We start from the raw sequence: 23,478 nt of genomic DNA, 5'->3' as shown, positions 1-23,478 counted from the left end.
TGTCCTCTAACCTCAGAGCTTGCCTGGATGTGTTGTCAAATAAAAATGAGATTGAGGAAGACCCCTATAAGAGAGGGATATGGCCAAGGGAGAAGTACAAGATTGAAAGGACTTCTGGGTCCCCATCTAACCCAGAATCTGTTCAAATGTAAAGACACACTGAAGACAACAATCAACACCATGCTAGTCTCAGTGGCCTCTAAGTATGTTTGACACAAGTTCAAGACTATTCTTTTCAGGCTTGCCTGCAAATGTCACTGAATTTTATAAACATGTGGCTATCAGGTATCTGATACCCCAGCTTTTCAGTACATAGAAAACTCTTATTTAGTAACAGTATTATGTTCATAACTAGTAATTAGCAATAAAGTTTTGTTATGAGTATGATATTGTAAGAAGAAATAAAATGTTTTATGTAATACATAAGCTGTGTAAGATTTTGTTAGCTAAGTCTATCTGAAAGAGAGGGGTATGGATTGTAGTAAATACCTACCACAAAATGAATTCTCGTTTCTGTGTCCTAGGCCACTGAGAGTTGTTACTGCCTTTACTTTGCTATGGTTTGGGCAGACAATAATTCTAAGAATGAGTTATCAACCTTTGGATCTTTGGACCCTCAGTTTCCCCAGTATCTCAAGTAGACCCTCAACCCTTAGTGTCCTGGCTCAACTCACCTTCAACCATGCTCTTATTCTATCTTTCCTTTATGGGATTTCCTATCTAGTAAATTGGGAATATTATTAGTATAAATTTTATAAATTATTTTAATTGATGAGTGAAACAATAAAGGCTATAGACAAACACAAAAAGTGAAGGAGAAAGGGAGGGAAGTAGCGAGACAGAGACACGGAAACAGACATAAAATAAAATCAGGAATGCAAAAGAAGAGTTACAATTGACATCTTATGATCAAAAAGATCATAAGAAATTGCTGTGGATAATTGCATTCTAACTGATGAGACAATCTAGGTGAAATAGAAAAAAGTCACAACCCACTAAGAATGCATTGACACATTTAGAAAGCCTGGACAGACCTATAATAATCAAAGAAATAAAAGGGCATTTTTAGAGAAAAAAAAACTCACAAGAAGTAAAGCCTAGAACTGAATGGCTTTACAGTGAATGCTAATGCTACCAAACACTTTTGGAATTAACAACTGTTCTTTTGAAACTCCCCCAAGTTATAAAAAAATATAAAATACTTATGCATTGATTTTTAGAGGCCCATTTGACTCTCCAATATAAAAGACACTACAAATAAAGAAAATGATAGCCCAATATTGTTGGTGAACACAAGTATAGAAATGTTTGATAAAATGCTATTGAACCGAGTTTATTAACACTTTAATAAAAAGAAATCATACACTGTAATCAAGTGGGATTTGTTCTCAAAACACAAAATTTGCAACACATACAAATTGAGGGAAATTATATACTGTGCCTTCATAACAAAAGATGAAAATGACCTTCTCCCTCAACAAGTGCAGAAAGATATAGAAATTAGTATCTTTTCATTATAAAATTATCAATCCATAAATGAAAAAGAGGCCCTGCCATTCAATACAACATGGATGAGCTTGAAAGACATTCTGGTTGGGATAAGTCAGCCCCAGAACAATTAGTCTGTGACCTCATCTCTAGCAGGAACCTACAGGAGGTAGGCACAGTTTCAGCTCTGGGCAGCACCTAAGCCTAGTGTGTGCATAGCTCATTAGACTGCAGTATACTTGAAATTTTCCCCTGAGGTTCCTTTTGTATTAAGCGATCTTACTTCATAAAAAGAAGGCTGTGAGAGGTAACGGCTATTTGTATGATATTATTCATGGAGCAGTTTCATAAATGAATGCTTTTCTTTAAACTCATTCATTAAGTATGCACTGGTTTATTGTATGTCAGTCATCTCAGTTACACAAAAGAAGTCACCTGCACAAAGGTGAAATTCATCAGGGCTCTGATTGTAGCCTCACCAGCCTTGGTCTCCTTTGTGCCCAAGCTCATTACCGTGGAATCCCATTGATGGTGACAGCTTCACCAACACTCCACAAAGGTCACACTAGAACAAAAGGTCAAGATGCTGTGATACTGAGGACCAGGTGATACCTCTTCAAGTACTCAAAGGAGACTAACACTCCACCGTTCCTCCTTCTTGCCTCTTGCTCAATGTGGGCCATTCTGGGGACTTGGGATGGACTCTGAGCCAAATTCCTAAGAAATGAGGCAGCGCTGTGGTTGAGACCAAGCCCTACTAGAGGAATCCAAAGGCCAAGAGTTGAGAAATGCTTTCTTGGCCCATTCAAATGGATGGTGAAAGCTTTTCGACAGTGCCATCACCTGTGAGCTTACTGTTAGATTATTCAAGACAGATGCTGTACTCAATTGCATGCTTCAGTTTCGTCCGTGAGCTGAACATTCCTGCTGTTTCTTCTATATCTCTGATAGGGAGGCTGAGCTTCTTGGGGGTTAAATAAATCATCCTAGATCACACAGCTTTTAAGTGGCCATCCCACCATCACTATGGAACCAAGATGATGAATTGAATACACATGTTCACAGCTTTCTTTAGCAACGAGGCCATTAGCCGAAAGACAGCCAATTTCATGACAGCTCTTTGCTCCCATTATGCTGACTGTTATACTACCACCTGTCTGTGAGGAGCGCTAAATGGTAAAGAACCCATTAACTACTTATCTACCTTAAAATACATGCTCCGTGCTTTCCACACTGCTCAGGGACAGGTCGATATGGCATTGCTCTCGATTCCTGTGGCAACTTAAAGGGAACTTTACACAATGTCTGGAGCCCTTGATGTCCTGCAGATGAAGGAGGAGGATGTCCTCAAATTGCTTGCTGCAGGAACCCACTTACATGGCATCAACCTTGACTTTCAGATGGAGCAGTATATCAACCATCTGCAAAAGGAAAAGGGACGGTATCTACATCATAAATCGGAAGAGGACCTGGGAGAAGCTGTTGCTCGAAGCTCACACTGATGTCAATGTTATATCTTCCAGGAACGCTGGCCAACAAGCTATGCTGAAGTTTACTTCTGCCATGGAGCAAGTCCCATTGCTGACTGGTTCACACCCGGAACCATCCCTAACCAGATCCAAGATGCTTTCAGGGAGCCATGGCTCCTAGTAATGACTGACCCAGGGCTGACCACCAGCCACCACAGAGGCCTTTTCTGTCAACCTGCCCACCATTGCTCTCTGTAACATAGATTCTTCCCTGAGCAATGTGGACACTGCCATCCCATGCAGTAACAAGGAAGCTCACACACTGGATCTAGTGTGGTAGATGCTGGCCTGGGAAGTACTTAGCATTCGAGGTACTATCCCCTGTGAGTACCTTTGGGAGGTTATGCCTAATCTTTACTTCTACAGAGACCCAGAAGATAGTGAGAAGGAGAAAGTGGCTGCTGCTGAGAAGGCTGTGACCAAGGAGGAATTCCAGGGTGAATGGACTGCACCAGCCTCCTGAGTTCACTGCTCCTCAGCCTGAGGTGGCTGACTGGTCTGAGGGGGTACAGCCCTCTGTGCCCATCCAGCAGTTCTTATGACTGGAGTGCTCAGTCAGCCACAGAAGACTGCTCGGCAGCTCCCACAGTGTAGGCCTTTGAAAGGATTGTAGCCACCACTGAGTGGTCCTGAGCTCAGTGAGAAAGAGGGGTAAGGGGTGGAAGGAAAAACTTCAGTAAGCTATGCTGAAGTTTGCTTCTGCCATGGAGCCATTCCCATTGCTGGCTGCTTCACACCTGGAACCATCAATAACCAGATCCAAGATGCTTTCAGGGAGTCATAGCTTCTAGTAATGACTGACCCAGGGCTGACCACCAGCCACCACAGAGGCCTCTTCTGTCAGCCTTCCCACCATTGCTCTATGTAATGGAGAATTTAGTTCCTAAAAGCTAGGGGGGGATGTGTTCTCTGCTATAGAAAAAGAGATTATCTTCTTTTTCCTCTCTTGTACTTGGAAAAAAATTTAGTCAGAACCGTTCAACTAATGCTTCATGGTTCCTAAAATCAAGCCTGTGTGTCACTATGAAAATCAGATGTCATCCAGTCAAATCTAGACACTGTCACCATCTCTCTTCAGTGAAGTGAAGCTGTTTGATCTTGGTGAGATTTGTCCTAAGATCTGAATATATCACACTGTGTTGTATTAATCATTCCATAACAAAAACAAATGAAAATAACCAATTGTCCCACTTATAGCGTCCCAGTGAAACAAAAGATGTTCTGTTCACTTTTTCATTTGTCTTGGTGAATGATGATAAGAACAATACCTTGTATTTGCATAGCTCCTTTATTCTAGACAATTCTAAGTTCTCATATATTAGGGGAATCTGTGGTAGTAGGCTTGGCTAGGAAAAACAAATGTTATTTGTTCCATATTAAAACATAAACAATTAGACCATCATTGTTTTGATGTGTGTGTGCTTACTTTGTAATAGGTAAGTACAGTCTAGTCTGGAACAAGAAATAAAACAGAATTTATATTCAATTGTGTGTGACTCTTGTCCCTACCATAAACTATCTAGGATGTACACTGACACCACTTTCAATCCTAAAAAAGCTTAAGGATTCTCTCCTCCAAAGAACAATAGTGGAGCTTTATCTCATATGACTATTATTGAGGTAAGAGTTATGAGCTGAAGAGATGAGTTATGTAGATATTTTACCAGCCAGGCAGTTTTCTACACACATGGTAAATAGCCGTTTCCAGTCAGTGGTATTCTTCCATTTGAAGCAAGCTACCTTATGCAGTTCAGGACTTCCTCCACAGTCTATGCTCAGCTTTCTCTTCTCTAGTCATTGGCCATCACCTGAAACCTACTGGGATTATGGTGGGTGTGTATCAGATTGAATGGCACTGAAATATTTTTTTTTATTTTATTTCACTGCACTACTCAGAGTCAAATGCAAATTCTTACATGTACCAGAAGAGAGGTCTACATTAAGGTATACCCTCAGTTCTCCAGATTTCCACTCTGCCAGGCAAACTAAAAAATAATAATAAATAAAAGACAACAGACATACAGATAGAGCATTTGTATACTCTGCACCCTCAAAATCTAGGAGATTAGCTTCAAAGCCATATGAACAGAAGGAACCATTATAAAGAGACTCCGTTATAAAAACTTGAGACACTAAAATTTTTTTAAAATTCTTTAGCACTCACTAAAACTCTTGTTTTAAAAATCAGCTAAGTGAAGATGTTTTCAATGTTCCTCAGAAGAAAACCTTTAACCATTGAAGAAAAATTAGGATGTCTCAAAAGAAATGAACCTGTATTTTTTTTTCAAGGCTCAAAACACTTGGGTGGATTGGTGAAGTAAGTCTACTCCCCCTGGGCGGGGTGGGGGGTGCTTTTGTGGTAGGATTTTCACAACAGATCCTATTGTTACTGAAATGGCTTCACACCTGTCTTCTCTACTGCAATGCACATATTTTAAATGAGAAACAGAAATTCAGTCTAATGTGATTTGATCACAAAGATGGGAAGTGACAGCCCCCTCCTGGACTAAAGAGAAAAGAAGAACAGGGAAGGACTCTCATGACAAGAATTGAGTGGGGGTCGAGGGTGGGGTAAATAAATGAAGGTTTGGGTTAACTGCTGTCAAAAACAAAGGAAGAGCACCTTTCCCCTTCTTGCCAACCAAAACTGGGATACACAGCCAACCCCTTCAAGCTGGACCCGAGGGTACCTGAGCTAAAGCTTGGATGCAAGAATTAGAGTTGTTGGTTGTGGTCGGTGGCTGTACCTGGGGGTTTTGTTCATTCTTTTTCATTTCTTCTACTATTTATTGGTTGGTTTTGATTCCTTTTGATTTGTTTTAACTACCTCCTCTGTTCATTCTTTTTCATTTCTTCTACTATGTATTGGTTGGTTTTGATTCCTTTTGCTTTGTTTTTACCACCTTCTCCACCTAGAGATGAAATAACAGCTATTTTATTACCAAATTAGCTATCTGCCCTCAAAATCTACAGCCTGAAACTGAGGAAGGAGAAGAGAAAAAGACTCAGGAATGGTGGGATTTATATGAAAATGGAAATTTAAAAGGGATAACAAAAACCTAACAGGAATTAGGAAATGAAGCAAGGGCTGTCCATGGAACAATCACATGCCTTTAAAAAGTGAAGAAAAAGATAACTTTAAAATATGTGTTCCTTTTGTATTTTTTATCTGTTTTCTGTATCTTTGGATCAGTTCCTACACACACACACACACACACACACACACACACATATACACACACACACATAAAATATATATACATACATATATGTATAATATATATATGTTACATATATAACATATATATTAGAGTGATATATATCATTCTTTCATATGTGTGATATATATGATATATCATACATATACATGAGATATATCATATATATCAGAGAGTACAGAACTATTGGAATTGGGATATGAACCACCCATAAAGCCAAGTCCAAAGCCCTTTTGGATGTGGCCACTGCTGTGGAATCAAAGAGCACAAAGACATGGAGGTCATCAGGGGCTAGAGTTCAACAGTCCCCAGATGATGGGTTTCACTGGGGTTGGACCTGGTCCCAGACGAGAACTTGGTGAGTTTTAAGAAATGGACCGCAGCCTGTTTGCTACTCTGTAATCACTTGTCCAACACCACTCTGATGCCTCTTCATTCCCAAGCCTGTTTATTCTTGTAGCTGTTATACTGAGAGGCCAAACCAAAGCATGCTATATCATCTTGCACAGAATGCGTGTGGGGATGCATGGCCCTGGAATGAAGATGACCCTGGAGGACCTTAGTTCTCCTCAAGCCCAGTCCCAACTCTGTTTAACACTAACACTTTAGAAAGAGAAAAGCAAGAGTGGGGCATGAAACTCGTCAATGGCAGAGCACTCACATAACATGTCTAAGTCCCTTGGTTCAATCCCCAGCACCAGCACAAAACGAAACATAGTAACTAGATGTGATTCACTGTGTGGGGCTTTACACATATGCAATCTTTTTTTTAAGATTTGTTTTTTATTGAGTGGGCCTGCATGTTTTACCTAAATGTATATATGTGTTCCACCTGTGTATCCGCTGTCTGTGGACCCAAAAGAGGGTATTGGAGCCCCTGGAATTGGAGTTACAGATTGCTGTGTTACCATGTACATGCTGAGAACTAAGCCTAAGTCTTCTGCAAAAGCAATGAGTGCTCTTAATTGCTGAGTCACCTCTCCAGCCCCAACACATATTGTCTTAATTTATCTTCAGCTCTTCTGTGATATATCCCTAGCATATTTACATAACAAATTAGGAAAGTGAGAACCAGGGAATTTCCAGGGCTTCAATCCAGGATCGTTACCTGTATGACCTTCTCAAGCTACTTAACCTCTTAAAAGCTCAGTGTATTAGTTACTGCAAAAATATCATGGAAACATGTCATATAATGGTTATCTAGCATCTTCAGTTCTAATACATCTTTTCAGCATTAAATTGAATGCCCTGAAGTAAAAGGAATTTGACTATGATTAATTTGGTATCAATTTAGGCACTGCCTGAAGGATTGGTAAAGTGATGTTTAAAGGACAATATAAAAGAAGGACTTATGTACCAAACCCTCAGAGGGCAGGCCTGTTGGGCAGGACCACTGAAAGAGGAGACACATTAACTGATGCTCTCATCACTGCCTTCAGCCTGCTTCTCTGACAGTGGAATTAAACTTGAGGCTATTGAAAATGACGGAAGTGACTGAGGTGTGCTCCCCATCTCACTGAAAGGATCCACATGCTGTCTCTTCCTGTCATCCCAGATCTTCCTACATGTAGACCCAATGGGCCAACCATTTTCTGTACCTCAAAATCATCTGTCTTTTCAATCACCATTAGTTCTATTCCTTTACCTGCAAAACTCCTCTGCTGCCTCTTGTCAGTCTTCTAGATCGTTCTATGAGGACCTCAAATGGCTCGTTATTAAGATTCTTCTGGACTTAGCATGATTAATTGCATTGACTCAGAACAGTCAGCATGGTAAATATTACACACCCAGAGAAATAAGTTTATCTTATTCTGCTTTGTATCCATGGCAACTGCCCCAGAACCTAAATACATGTATAGTTGATGCAATAAAATGTGGTATGATAAGAACCTCTGGTCCTTAACCTCTGATCACAGCATAAATCATGTGTAGATTTCCCCCAAAGGACTGCCTTTGTCATCTGCCAACTGCCCAACTCTAGCCTTAACAAACTCAATATGGCTGTGGTTTGCCCTCCATGGCAATGGAGACTGTGCTGAGTTGGAATTGATTTACTAGTGAAAATAGGTTGCTAGTGAATCATCCCCTTACTCATCATGGGGTGAAAGTTTAGGACAAACCAAGAGGGAACTCTGCCCTTAACCACATCTGAAATGGAGAATGTCCACTGGGCAGCCACCCCTGCTATCCCTTCCTATGATGCTTGGACTGGGTTTCATTGGAAGTATTGTAGGGCTCCGTTCCATCAATTCAAGACAGAAAAAAAAGTGGATGGCCTGAGCCACTAAATGGCAAGCACAAGTTTCTGCTGCCAGCTCTCCTGGTGTTTCTGGCACTTGCCCATGGAGTTATCAAGTGTTTGGAAGACAACGTTCTAGCCACCAACATTACTGTGCGTACTGTCTGTCCTCTTCCTCTATTTCTGCAACAAAGAACAAAGACATTCTAATTAAGATGAATTAGTCGACTTCCATGACTCGATATGTATTTACTGGTCCCTGTTATATGCCAGGAGTTTGGTGTGGAAGACAGTGTGGTAGCAGATAGAGCACCAGCCCCTGTACCAGATAGAGATAAAGAGCACATACCTATTTATCAGCTATGTTCTGAGCGAGCCATGTGACCCTGAATAAAGACATTACTCGCTTTATGTCACAATTTTCACATCTGTAAAATGGGAAGGACAATACCAGTATCTTCTTCTAAGGCTACTATTAAAACTTCTATAAAATACGTAGATTATCTGTGTTCCAGCAGACCTTGGTAAATTGTGGTCACTAGTAGACTAGTTTAGTGAGGAACACACATTTTAACAACAGTAGTTATAAGCTATTGTAAGACCCAACATAATTTTAAGTGAGCCACTGCGTATGAAAGTGAGAGTAAATTCCAGGCATACTTAAAGTAGTCTGTTGGTTGGAGAATGTTTTGCTGGGGAAGTATAATGTGAAAGGTGGCTATAATAAGTACACTGTAAAAGCTTGGAATACCTATGAAAAGATTCACAGATCATATGAAGCCCAAGAAGAAGAAGGATCAACTGTGGATGCATCATTCCTTCTTAAAAAGAAGAACAAAATAATCACAGGAAGAAATACAGGGACAAAGAGTAGAGCAGGGAGTGAAGAAAAGGCCATCTAGAGACTGCCCCACCTGGGAACCCATCCCATATGCAGCCACCAAATTCAGTCACTATTGCTGATGCCAAGAAGTGCTTGCCGACAGAAGCCAGATATGGGTGTCTCCTGAGAGGTTCTTACAGAGCTCTACTGATACAGTTGAGGATGCTTGCAGCTGAACATTGGACTGAACAAGGGAAACCCAATGGAGGAGTTAGAGAAAAGACTGAAGGAGCTGAAGGGGTTTGCAACCCCATACGAAGAATAACAATATCAATGAACCAAACCCCACTAGAGCTCCCAGGGACTAAACCACCAACTAATGAGTACACATGGAGGGACCCATGACTCCAGCCACATATGTGGCAGAGGATAGCATTGTCCAGCATCAGTGGAATGAAAAGTCTTTGATCCCATGAAGGTTTGTTTCCCCAATGTAGGGTAATGCCAGGGCGTTGAGGTGAGAGTGGGTGGATGGGATTGGGAGCATCCTCACAGAAGCAGAGAGAGGGGGAGGTGGTATGGGAGAATGGGGAAAGGAAACAACATTTTGAAATGTAAATATATAAAATATCCAAGAAAAATAAAATTATTTTTAAAAAAATGAAAGAAAAGTACACTGTAAAAGCTTCGAGGCAGAAGTTCTGTGATGAATGATGGGGTTCCAGCAACTGGAAGAAAAATGGAGGTGGGAATCTCCAACAAGGTGTAGGTGAGCTCACAAGGGTAGATTTGAACCTGATGATGGAATGGACTATGTCTGGAATTTGGGGAAAGTGATAAGGAATCTTTTAAATTATCTGACCAAAATTACTCTAGCTGGAAAAATAAGAAACTAGACCAAGGAGCCAAGGAGTTTCTGGCAGACAAACCTGCTGTGTGAAACCTGGGGCGGTGTTGTTATTTCCAGAGTTTGTTTCAGTTTGGTTTGGTTGCTTCTTTGTTCCCTACCCTCCACCAAGCTGCATGCAAGTAGGGAATCAAAGCTAGGGCTTTGTATACTCTAAGCAAGGGCTGAGTTACTGAGCTAAATTCCCAGCTCCTGAAATTGTGATTTGAAGACAACGTGTAAAAGCCTACTCATGACACTCTGACGATCTGAGTCTTCTTGCCTAGGATCTAAGCTACACCACTTCACCCAGGAGAGCTTTAGGTTAGAGAAGTGAAAGTGGCAAAATGTCTATGGTAACAAAGAGGATTGAGGGACTTCATATTACTGAGTGAAGAACTGGTATGGGGACATGAGAATTTGAAGGTGTATTTGGACAAGGAGGACTTTAATCAGAGAGTACACAGGAAGGAAAGAGACAGCGTAGCTTCAGGAAGGAAGGAGCACACTCAAAGGAAGGCCACACAATGCATAATTGCCCTGCATGGGTGTCTTCCATGCTCCCCTACCATTGTGTTCCATGTTCTGTCCTGGACACTGGGTGCTTTGGATTTATTTCTGGAAAAATCATGTACAAAACTGCTTGATATTCATTCTCTCTCTCTCTCTCTCTCTCTCTCTCTCTCTCTCTCTCTCTCTCTCTCTCTCTCGTGTGTGTGTGTGTGTGTGTGTGTGTGTCTGTCTGTCTGTCTGTCTGTCTGTGTAAAAATAACTTTTATTCTCCTGATGTAATTGTATCCAAGCCTTACTGCCTCATTCTGCTAACCTAGGCCTAGACCTGGAATCTTCTAGGCTCTGAACAGTATAATCTAGGCCTAGAATGTTTTCAGCCTCTGTGACTTACTGCTGAATGAGTTCATCCTTTCTGTGCTTTCTGAATCTTGCTGGCTGGTCATCTCAGCTGTTGTGTCTCGAAACTTCTCTCCATGCTGACTGATTTAATTTGGCTTCTCTCCTCTCCTCTTGAATTGTTCTCCTTGGCCTCAAACTAACTCCAGTGATGGGTTCTAATCTTCTGGCTCTCCTCATTCTCTGGCCCATTCTGTCCTCACCTTTGTCTAGCTTGTTCTCTCTTCACCCTTTCTCCTGGTAAAACTTCCTTTCCCCCTTCCTCTGTGCTCTCTAAAATTGCCTCTCTTTCCTACCTGTTCTTGTGAGAGTCAAACATAACCTATTTTGTCAAATCGTTCTCTTGTTTGTAATGTTGTCTGCCACTCATTTATACATCACTTTCAGATATGGGTGCTTCCTTCGGCAAACCAACTTTACCGTCATTGTTTGGAATTAAAGATGTGCACTAAGGGTGTATCTGTATTATAGCTAGAGGAATTTAAGGTATATGGTAAGGCTGGGCCACAAGAGTAGAAACAGACTTTTTCAGTAAATAATATAATCTTAGGATTCACCATGTTATCAAATATCCTTCAACAGATGTGTTTGTGTATGTGTAAAAGAAATGTAGGTCCAGAATACTTATAGGGAAAATATTGTGATTACACACTCCTTGACTGTCATTGGTCACCTTCTTACCAATCAATGGACCTTTGTATGGGTTCCGGGAGGCGCACGCACACACACACACACACACACACACACACACACACACACACACACACACAAACTAACTTCTTTAAAAAATATTTTTGACTTTTTATTAGTTCTTTATGAATGTCACATCATGAACACCAATCCCCTTCAATTCCCCATTCCTCCATATCCTTCTAACCTTCCCACAAAAGAAAACAAAAAATTAAAAAATACATATTTTGCCATGGAAGCTGCACTGTGGTGTGTCACACAATATACCTTTTGGCCCAAACAGTTTTACTCACAAATGTTCATTGTGTTGGGTCACTGCTCCGGTTCAAGTTCTAAAGGCACCTAGTGAGAATGAATTCAATGAACTTCCCCAGCAGAGAAACACTATGATTAGAAATTCTGTCCCTCCATGTAGGGACACCCCTGCCACATGCCTGCTCTCAACACCTTTTTCTTAGTCACAGAGGGATGATTCCATAACCCCTGTCTTACATCCTTGACTTTAAACCCATAACCACATGGATGAAGTTTGCCAAGTTCTGCTGCTTTCTGGGGCTTGTTCAAATACATCTTCACCAGCTTTCTATTTTTGATGGTTTCCTCACTGCCTGTGCTCTTGGCTGACTTGTAATTCTCTATAGACCAGACTTGCCTCAAGCTCAGAGATCAACCTGCCTCTCCGTCCAGAGTTCTGGGATTAAAGATGTCACGTTGGGCCCTAAACATTTTAATCCCTTTTCACAAGTTGGAGGCTTAACTGTGTGCAGTCTTGCCCTGAAGTCACCATTCCTTGCACTCCATCTAACACCAGGCCCTTCTTTAATCAACCTCCTTGAACACAGGACTTAGTTCCAGTTCACATCCTGGTACTCTTTTTCTCTTCAAACTACATGTTTTCTATTTTCCCTTGCTCAATTTGCTCCTTTTTATTATAGACCTCCATAAGAGAAAACACAAATAACCACAGGACAGAGTTGGTACTAGGCTTTGAGACTTCCTCTGCCAATACAATTAACCCATAATTCCTAAATTAAGCCTCAGAAAAACTTTTCAGACAAGGGCAAGAAGCAGTCACATTCTTTGCCAAAATACCACAAGAACAGTTACTAGGCCACATACTAAGATTATTCTCCTCTAAAACCTTTAGAGTCAAGCCTCCACAGGAGTCCACCCTCACCACCACTATCTTCCATATTTCTCCTAAGATGATCCATTATGCCCCACTGAAAGCATCCATTAGTTTTCTAATCCGAAGTACCACAGTCTACATTCCTTCAAACATAAGTATGGTCCAATCCATCATAACAATAACCCAGTCTCTGATACCAGCTTCTGTCTTAGTTAGGCTTTTACTTCTGTGAAGTGACACTATAACCATGGCAAATGTTTGTTTGTATGTTTGTTTGTTTGTTTTCCAAGACATGTTTTTCCCCTGGCTGAACTGGAACTTGCTCTGTAGATCATGCTGGCCTCAAACTCAAAGATCAGGCTACCTCTGCCTCCAGAGTACTAGGATTAAAGGAGTGTGCCACCACTGCCTGGCTGGCCATAACAACTTTTATAAAGGAAAACATTTAATTGGGACTGACATCCAGTTCTGACATTTAATCCATTATAGTCATGGTGGGAAAGAATGGTGGCACACAGGCAAATATGGTGCTGGAGAAGTTGCCAAGAGTTCTGTATCCGGTTCACCACGGTAGTAAGAAAAGACAGGGAGCCACTAAACCTAGCTTGAACATCTGAAACCTCAAAGCTTCCCCACCTCCCAGTGATACACTTACTCCAACAAGGCCTCCCCTCCTAATAGTTCTAGTCTCTATGGACCTATGAGGACCATTTTACTCAAACCACCACACCAACTGACAGGTCTTCTCAACATAAATAAATAACTAGAGAAATGTGCAAAATAACCAACATCACAGATTAAACAAATTTAACAAATAGAACATTCTATCCAAACACTGCAGACTATAATTCTTTTTAATAGCCAATAGAATTTTCTCCAAAATAGATCATAAAATTGGACACCAAACAAGTTTCAACAAATACAGGAGAACTGAAGTAATTTCTTGCATCCCATATGATCGTGATGGAATAAGACTGCAAATCAACATCGAGAGAAATCATGAACGTATACAAGCTCATGGGAATTAAACAACATGTTATTGAATGATTGTGACCATGAAGAAATCAATAAAGAAATTTAAAAATTCCTGGATCAAAGGAAAATTCAACATACAAAAAACCTGAGGAGAAAGTATATTCTTTTGTTTTAGGATGAAATGTTCTATAGATATCTGTTAAATCCATTTGGTTTAGAACTTCTGTTAGTTTCTCTATGTCTCTGTTTAGTTTCTGTTTCTATGATCTGTCCATTCATGAGAGTGGGATGTTGAAGTCTCCCACTATCATTGTGTGAGGTGCAATGTGTGCTCTGTGCTTTAGTAAGGTTTCTTTTATGAAAGTAGGTGCCCTTGCATTTCGAGCATAGATATTCAAGATTAAGAGCTCATCTTGGTGGATTTTTCCTTTGATGAATATGAGTGTCCTTCCTTATCATTTTTGATAACTTTTGGTTGGAAGTCGATTTTATTGGATATTAGATTGTCTACTCCAGCTTGTTCCTTAGGACAATTTGCTTGGAAAATTGTTTTCCAGCCTTTTACTCTGAGGTACTGTCTGTCTTTGTCACTGGGGTATGTTTTCTGTATGCAACAAAATTCTGGGTCCTCTTTACATATCCAGTCTTTTAGTCTATGTCTTTTTATTGGGGAATTGAGTCCATTGATGTTAAAAGATATTAAGGAATAGTGATTGCTGTTTCCTGTTATTTTTGTTGTTAGAGGTGGAATTATGTTTGTGTGGCTATCTTCTTGTGGGTTTGTTGAAAGAAGATTACTTTCTTGCTTTTTCTAGTGTGTAGTTTCCCTCCTTGTGTTGGAGTTTTCCATCTACTATCCTTTGAAGGGCTGGATTTTGTGAAAAGATATTGTGTAAATTTGGTTTTGTCATGGAACATCTTGGTTTCTCCATCATGTCAATTGAGAGTTTTGCTGGATATAGCAGCCTGGGCTGGCAATTTGTGTTCTCTTAGGGTCTGTATGACATCTGCATAGGATCTTCGGGCTTTCATAGTCTCTGATTAGAAGTCCGATGTAATTCTGATAGGTCTACCTTTATATGTTAGTTGACCCTTTTCCCTTACTGTTTTTAATATTCTTTCTTGCTTTGCACATTTGGTGTTTTGACTATTATGTGACAGAAGGAGTTTCTTTTCTGGTCCAATCTATTTGGAGTTCTGTAGGCTTCTTGTATGTTCATGGGCATCTCTTTCTTTAGGTTAGGGAAGTTTTCTTCTATAATTTTGTTGAAGATATTTACTGTCCCTTTAAGTTGGGAATCTTCGCTCTCTTCTACACCTATTATCCTTAGGTTTGATCTTCTTATTGTGTCCTGGATTTTCTGGATGTTTAGGGTTAAGAGCTTTTTGTGTTTTACATTATCTTTGACAGTTTTGTCAATGTTTTCTATGGTATCTTCTGCTCCTGAGATTCTCTCTTCTATCTCTTGTATTCTGTTGATGATGCTTGTGTCTATGACTCCTGATCTCTTTCCTAGGTTTTCTGTCTCCTATGTTGTCTTCTTTTGTGATTTCTTTATTGTTTCTATTTCCATTTTTAGATCCTGGATGGTTTGTTCAATTCTGTCACCTGTGTGGTTGTGCTTTCCTGTAATTCTTTAAGGGATTTTTGTGTTTCCTCTTTAAGGACTTCTACTTGTTTACCTGTGTTGTCCTGTATTTCTTTAAGGGAGTTATTTATGTCCTTCTTAAAGTCCTCTATTATCATCATGACATGTGATTTTAAATCCAAATCTTGCTTTTCTGGTGTGTTGGGCTTTCCAGTATTTTCTTTGGGGGAAGAACTGAGCTCTGATGATGCCAAGTAGTCTTAGTTTCTGTTGCTTACGTTCCCGCACTTGCCTCTCAACATCTGATTGTCTCTGGTGTTAGCTGGTCTTGCTTTCTCTGACAGTGGCTTGACCTGACTGTAAGCCTGTGTGTCAATACTTTGGAGACCAGCTTTCTCCCAATGGGATCTGGGTACATAGAGTTGGGTCAGCTCCAGGCACAGGCAGAAACAGGAAGGGTCCTGTCCCAGACTCCTCCTGGATTCCTATGTCCTGAGGGTTCCAGGTGGGTCCCTTGTAGCAGAAGCAGTGGTCTTCCCTCTGCTCTCAGGTGTCTCAATGCTCCTGGTGACTGACTTTCAGTTCTGGGCATAGGCAGAGAGCAGAAGGATCCTGTCCCTGACTATTTCTAGGTTCCTGTGTCCAGAGGGCTCTAGGAGGGTTCGTCTTGGGTCAAGAATGTGAGCAGAAGTGATGATCTCCCCTGAGCTCTCAGGATTGTCCACACTTCTGAGAGGGAGCTCTCTCCCCCACTGGGTTTGGGTACAGAGAGCTGTAAGGCCAGTCCATCTTCAGCTACAGGCAGAAACCAGAAGGGTCCTGTCCCAGAGTGCTCCTCGGTTTGTGTGTCCTGAGGACTCCAGGTGGGTCCCTTGGAGCAGAAGTGGTGGTCTTCCCTCTCCTCTCATCTGTGTGAACCCTCCTGGTGACTGGCTTTCAGCTCTGGGCTAAACATATGGAATGTGATGAAAGCAGTCCTAAGAGAGAGATTTATATTCCTAAAGCCAATGTGAAGAAATCTTAAGAAACTAAATGATACATTTTACTTGATAAAGAAGTCTTAGCTAGAGCAATAAGACAAGAAAAAAATAAAAGAGATGCAAGTAGGAACAGAAGAAGTCAAGTGTCTCTCAATTCTATGTAAGAAATTTTAAAGACTTCAGTAGTAATTGATAAACGCTTTCAGAGTAGTAGCAAGAAACAATGCTAACACATAAGAAGCATTAGCCTTATTCTCTATCAATGAAAAATTAGCTGAAAAAATTGGGGGAAACAAGCCCATTCATAGCTTCAAACTATAACATGTATTAGAAAAAGGTGACCAGGCCTCCACAATGAAAGCTTTAAAACACTGAAGATAAAAATTGTAGACGATACTAGAAAGCTGGAAAGACTTCAATGTTCATGGATTGGAAAAATCAATGCTGTGAAAATGACTATCTCACTAAATCTTATTTCAAGTTATACTAAACAGTTATAGCAATAAAAACAATATGGCACAAAAACAGACGTGTAGATCAACAGAGTGGTATAGAGAACCCAAATACAAAACCGTGAAATTACAATCATTTGATTTTTAACAAAGATATCAAACATAAACTTTAGCAGAAATACAGCATCTTCAACAAACACAAGGCAAGTAAAACCAGGCATCTATATTAAGAAAAATTAAACTTAATCTTTGTCTTTCACCCTACCCAAAACTCAATTCCAATAGGATCAATACAAGATCCAAAACTTAATATAAAACCCCAAACTCAGAAACTGCCACAGCAAAAAGTAGGAAGCACATTTCATGATGCAGATTTTTAGAAGTGTGATAGGACATGAGGCCAATAATCAACAAATTGGATCTCATGAATTTAAAAAGCTTTTATATAGCGAAGAAATTGCCATTCAAATGAAGAAAAACCCCACAGAATGGGCGAAAATCTTCATCTAATATATATTTGAAGGAGAATGGTATCTAAGATATATAAAAGGAAGTCAATAAAATAAGCATGGAGACAACAAAGAATCCAATTATAATATAAGTCCTAGAACTAAACAGGAAGTTCAGCACTGAGTGAGCTTTGGTATAGCTATACTCAATAGACCTGGTGTGTGGACAAGACCAGGCCACAGGACACCAATTGAAATGGTGCCTGTTATGAGGTAAATGTCCAACACAACTGCCAAGAAATGTTAAAAATAGAATTGGCTAGATTGGCATGACCATGAAGGAAAAGAAGGTCAATTCTGTTTTGCCAGTGTTAATGGTACCAGTAGACCAAATGATCTCTGTTTTAAGTTTTTCATTAGAAGTGGAAAAGATAAGAAAAAAAAAAGAGTATTCAAGACCAGGATGGAAGATCTCAGGATGATACTATTAAAGAACTGTTGAGTGTGATCAGTTTTCTTAGACCAGAGAGGGGCAGATTGAAGAGAATCATAGGCATTTTGGGAAAGTTATCAAAAATCAAACCAGATTTATATCTGTTAAAGCTCCAGAAACTACAAGGTTGGGAGAGAAATGTCCAAGGAAACAGAATGTACCCCTGTTACTAGGAGTAGAGGCACTGGGCACTGCTCTATGTTTCACCAATGGAGTTGTATTAGGCAAGGCCTGGCTTCTCTTTCAATTCTATAAACTCCTGGAATTCAAACACATGAAAAAAATAGTGTCTTGAGTCTAAAGATGAAATTTCACAATCTAAGTGAACATGTTTCAAAGAACGTAGCACATTAAGGATAGTAAAGAACAGGAATCTTGACATTACAAAGAGTTAACCAGATAAGTCCAGGTTGGACACTGTACAGATGCAAAGGTGACTAGACACTACTGCAGGCTCGTGATAGGCACTCATTAGAATGGGGGCCAGGACACATTTCTGACTTAATACTTATTAAGTCATCCTAATGTGACCTAACACTGGCCTAGAAAAGGAGAGTAGTGGATGGTCTCCTAAAGCCTTTTCCTTGACCAGTCTTAATGTGGGTGAGCATCAACAACATCTTTTGGCTATGTATAAGAAAGAGACATTTTCGCTTGGGTCTCATCTCATTGCCTTTTGCAATTATACAGTTTTTTGTCAGGCCTGTCTGATTCTTCATGCATTTCCTTTGGATTATCCCCACCCTGCTGTGGGAAAACTAGCTCTTTGGCATGTCCACACATATACACCCATGTAGACATCCACCCCCAGCAATGCATCCCCGGGAGCCCCACTGAGACAACCAGGTGGAAGGAAGAGTTTAGACTCCAATTAGACTCTAATGAGCTGTGCTAATTGAGACTATTTTTTTTTACAAATTGCTTTAAATTCTAATGAGTTGGCCCTAAATGGAACCTCCAATTGATGTTTACTCTGGCTCTGCCCCAGTGAATTTGTAAAACAAATGCAATATCCTTGTCCCTGCCAGCCTAGATGGGGAAACAGCGGATAGTATTACTGAATGCCAGACAGCCACAAGCATTCATCATCCATTTAGGCTGCTGAAATGCTGTCAGCTACTGATACAAATACTGATATGGAATAGAATGGGTGTTTTCTAGGAAAGACAGTGCCAGCATGTGGCAGACATTGAACTAGGGTCCTGGAACTCAGAGTATGCTCAAAGGATATGCTTGTTACACACACACACACACACACACACACACACACACACACACACACACACTCATGTATATATACATAAATTTAAAAAGAGGTATGCATTTTATAAAAGAGCAAGCAGGATATATAGGAGGATTTAGAGGGAGGAATGGAAGTAATTATACTATAATTTCAAAAATTAAAAGAAATAATTAGAAAGAAAGTCTTGGCTGACTTGAGCAGAATGCCCAGGGACTATGAGAACCCAAGGAAGAATTGTCCAGAAAGACAATGGGGGAGAAAAGGAGTTTTAAATTTTTCCTCCTGTTCTAGAAGCTTCCCCCATAAAAGAAATTCACAGTAAATTATATGAATCTTCTTACTCAAGGTCACTATGAACATCATGCCTACAGAGAATTATTCTCTGAAGGAGAGCTTCTTAAAAATGATAAAAAGACGAATCAGGGCCAATGGAATGACCACTATGTGAACTCACCAGTTATTTGTCTTGTTATGGGTATCAACAGACACATTTCTATCCACTGGTAGTCCACTGGAAGATATAAGATTGTCTTGTAAACAAGGAACAAGTAGAGCACTTGCTCTCACACTACTGATGTCAACAGTAGACATAAGACATCCAATGTCACCTGTAGTGATGAAGGGGAAACTACCAGGGGCTGAGGATGACTTTTTCCAAAGGGTAGAAGTCCAGCTTCCCACTCAGGTGCAGTCTGGAAATGGTTATTTCTCTAATGCTAAGAGAAAGAGTTCATATTCTCTAAATAGCTCTACCAAAAGTAACACATTAAACTATGTCAACTAGGGGTTTTACCCACTCTGAGATTTTGGCTGAAATTCCAAGGAGACTGAAGAATCATATTTAGCATCCATTTTTATAGAACTGTCTCACCCTTTACTCAGAGGTCCTACAAAAAGTCCAGCCTCCTAATTTAAATATAAAATAGGGAGTAATTGAAATTGTATATAGAATCACTGAATAGGGCCAGAGATCCAATTTGGAGTCTGCACTGCTAGAAGCAATCCTCCAACCATATTGCTCAAGTATTCAAGTAAATAATGATATCTTTGTTCTTCTTATGAACTTAACAAGAAGTCTTATACCACATAAACTGGTGCTAGACACAGAGGCTCTCCCATGGTAGGCTTTGGAACCCATGCCTGTCTAGTACCCCCACTAAAGATGGATTTCTCTTGGGAGCTGCTTCCTGGAGCACCTCCACCTATGATTGATGATCTGTGGTTATGGCTGACACTCCAAAAGGCCTGGTGCCAATGCCAAGGAAGTAGTACATATAATGTAAAACATTCTCTGTTACATGAAGCATATCAAAACCTGGGTGAAGGGCTCTTTAATTTGTCTTAACAAACAAGACACTTAGACATTAGAAAGTTGAGGAATGGAGGCAGAATTTATTCTATTGCTATACTCTGTCATCTACAAAATACAGTATGATTCTCCACAGTCTAATCTTTGATCTATGTTCTATAGTTCTAGATTGTAGAAAGCTTATATCTGATAAAGGCTCAAACATTATTCTTGAGGCAGACTTTCTACAAAGGAGACTCCCTTTTTATCATTGCTAAGATACATTTTATTATTATTTTATTTATTTATTCACTTTACATCTTGATCACAGATCCCTCTTCCCAGTTCCACCCTCCCTCACAAATCTCCCCCCACCATTATCCCCTACCCTTCTCCAGCCCCCTTGAGTACCACCCCACACTGGGACATCAAATTGCATCCTGACTAAGTGGATCCTCTCCCAGTGAGTATGATCCTACCAGGTAGTCCAGCTAGGAGAAGGGGATCCAATTGCAGAGAACAGAGTAAGAGACAGGTCACATTCCAATTGTTAGGAAACCCATGGGAAGGCCAAGATGAACATCTACTACAAATTTATAGAGGGCCTAGGTCCTGTCCCTGCATGGTCTTTGGTCGATGGTTCAGTCTCTGGGAGGCCCCATGGCACAGGTTAGTTGACTCTGTAGGTCTACTTGTAGTGTCCTTGACCCCTTTAGCTTGTTCAGTCCTTTCCCCATCTCTTCCTCAAGTCTCTTCAAACTCTGCCTGATGTGGATCTCTGCATCTGTTTCCATCAGCTACAAGACAAAATCTCTCAGGAGACAGTTATTCAGGCTACTGTCTACAGGCATAGCAGAGAAAAATTAATACTGTCAGGAGTTGGCTCTTTCCCATAGGATGGATGTCAAGTTGGGAGGATCATTGGTTGGCCATTTTCTCAATCTCTGCTACATCTTTATCTCTGTGTATCTTGTAGGGAGGACAATTTTTAGGTTGAAGGTTTTGTGAGTGGGTTGATGCTCCCCTTACACCAATGGAAGTCTCTCCTGGCTACATGAGGTGGCTACTTCCTCTCCTTCCTACATGAGGAAGAAAGAGTAGATGGGTAGTCCATGGAGAAGTAGAAGTGGGAACCAAATAAGGAGTCTGTGGTAACAAGAGACAGAATGGAGCATGGGACCAAAAGTAGGCATGCTGAAACATTTGGCACTTCTCAGGAATCACTGGGGTCCTGTGTTTTCAATCCCCACAATAAATAACTCTACATAGGCTTTGAGACATGGAGTTAAAATGTGGTCTATGTGCACAATGGAATTGCTTTCAGCCATAAAAAAAAATGAAGTTTTGTGATTTGCAGAATAACCAAAGTAAGTGGAAATAATCACATTAAAGAAATTGAGCCAGTCTCCAGCAAGCATCACCATTTTGTCACACATGGTTCCTGAATTTTATAAAGATACTTAAAACCAGATAAGTACTTATGATATGAAAGAAGAAGTGAAACAGACTTGGGGGCAAAGGTAGCAAGGACAGAGGAGTGTGGAAGCATAAGGAGCAATATACCTATATGAAAAATGCCTTGGGTAACAGCATTATACACAATGTATACATGCACATACAATGTATATACAGTGTACATACAATGTACAATGAATATGTGTAATGAAAATGAAAAACAATAGTAACAAAAGTTAGACAAATTAAAAACAGAAAAGACTAGTCTAGTCTAGTTGTAAGTGTCCTGAATTCTTAAAAAGACTAAAGAAAACTATAGACCAGATCTGAAGCACATCAGGCCAGATCACTAGAATTCATTTTCTTTAAAATATTCCCGTGATAAATGTGGTGGTTTGAATAGATATGGCTCCCAAGGACTCATGGGTTTGAATGCTTGGCCCTTAGGGAGCAGCATTATTAGAAGGAATGACCTTGTTGGAGAAGATGTGTTCATGTTGGAAGTGTGTCACTATGAGTGTAGGCTTTGAAGTCTCCTGTGGCACACAGACTCCTATGTTGCCTGTGGAATAAAATGTAGCAACTCTTGGCTTCCTCCAGCACCATGTCTACCTGCACACTGCCATGCTTCCTTCCATGATGATAATGAACTAAACCTCTGAAACTGTAAGCAAACCCAATTAAATGTTTTCCTTTATAAGAGTTGCTTTGGTCATGGTGTCTCTTCACAGCAATAAAACTCAGAAAATAGGCCAGACTTTTTAAAGTTCTCTTTATATAATTTAATGCTAGGAGAGTCAGGAAATAAATAATTCCATCCCTTCATAAGACAGTGTGGGGGGGGATCAAGAAAGACATACCTTGGTCTTGTGCAGAGGAGCAAAACTCTGTTCATGGCGGTAATGGTATCTATTAATGAAAAAACAATGTCAACAGTCTCCTGTTCACATCAGTCCAAAGACAGACAGTTTTACATGGGGCAGACTGCAGTGTCCAATGACCAGAAGAAGTTAGCAACTCTCTGTGCCTTTGTCTCCTTCTCTCAAAACAAGTGTACGATGCCTGCACCCACTTGTTAGCATTGTTATAATAATTACGTAAAGTTGTTAGAATAGTGCCTGGCATAGAGAAACTGCTCCATCCATATCAGCCAGTCTTCACTGAAATGTAAGTGACAGACCAAGAGATGGCTCTCCATCAACATCCATGTATCTGTAGATTAGCCAAGGTGTTGGAAAGTTCAGAAAATGTTTCAAGCTAAATAGTAGAGAGAATCAGTGTGGTGGGGGAAAGTATGACAGAGAACAGGACAGTTAGCTCAGAAACCTGAGGTTGCACCATAGCTGAAGAAGGCAAACATATTCTGGAGTCGCTGAGGTAAGAAGAGCCAAAAACAGTGGCAAGCAGAAAGGCAGATTCCTCCTTGTGGGAAGAGGTGGGAGTAGGGCTCTTCCAGAAAAGGAGGGGTTGCTTCCACCAGCAGGGAGTGTTCTGTGAATGGACATGTTGAAGCCCCAAAGGCCCAACAAGATGGTGGCCACTTGCCCTCTACTGTATCAGTCCTAGAAACAACTTCAAATATTTAGTGTGTTACAGTTTTGTGGAGAAAAGGAAGAATTTAATAACAAGAATGGGATTTTGAT

The 23,478-nt window shown here is 40.4% G+C and overlaps 1 non-coding gene and 1 pseudogene across 1 annotated transcript; one reads left to right on the top strand and one right to left on the bottom strand.

The window, feature by feature from the left end:
• The first annotated feature begins 2,789 nt into the window (after positions 1-2,789).
• On the top strand, positions 2,790-3,650 carry LOC116888570 (annotated as a pseudogene).
• A 6,496-nt stretch (positions 3,651-10,146) lies between these two features.
• Positions 10,147-10,231, bottom strand: LOC116890462. Its single transcript, XR_004386654.1, has one exon. It is a non-coding gene; the product is annotated as a small nucleolar RNA SNORA5 (small nucleolar RNA).
• Positions 10,232-23,478: the final 13,247 nt, after the last annotated feature.

This window comes from Rattus rattus, chromosome 1, assembly GCF_011064425.1.
Source record: "Rattus rattus isolate New Zealand chromosome 1, Rrattus_CSIRO_v1, whole genome shotgun sequence".
Lineage (NCBI taxonomy): Eukaryota > Metazoa > Chordata > Mammalia > Rodentia > Muridae > Rattus > Rattus rattus.
The sequence above is the reverse complement of the archived record's forward strand: the minus strand, read 5'-3'. Positions and strand labels throughout refer to the sequence as shown.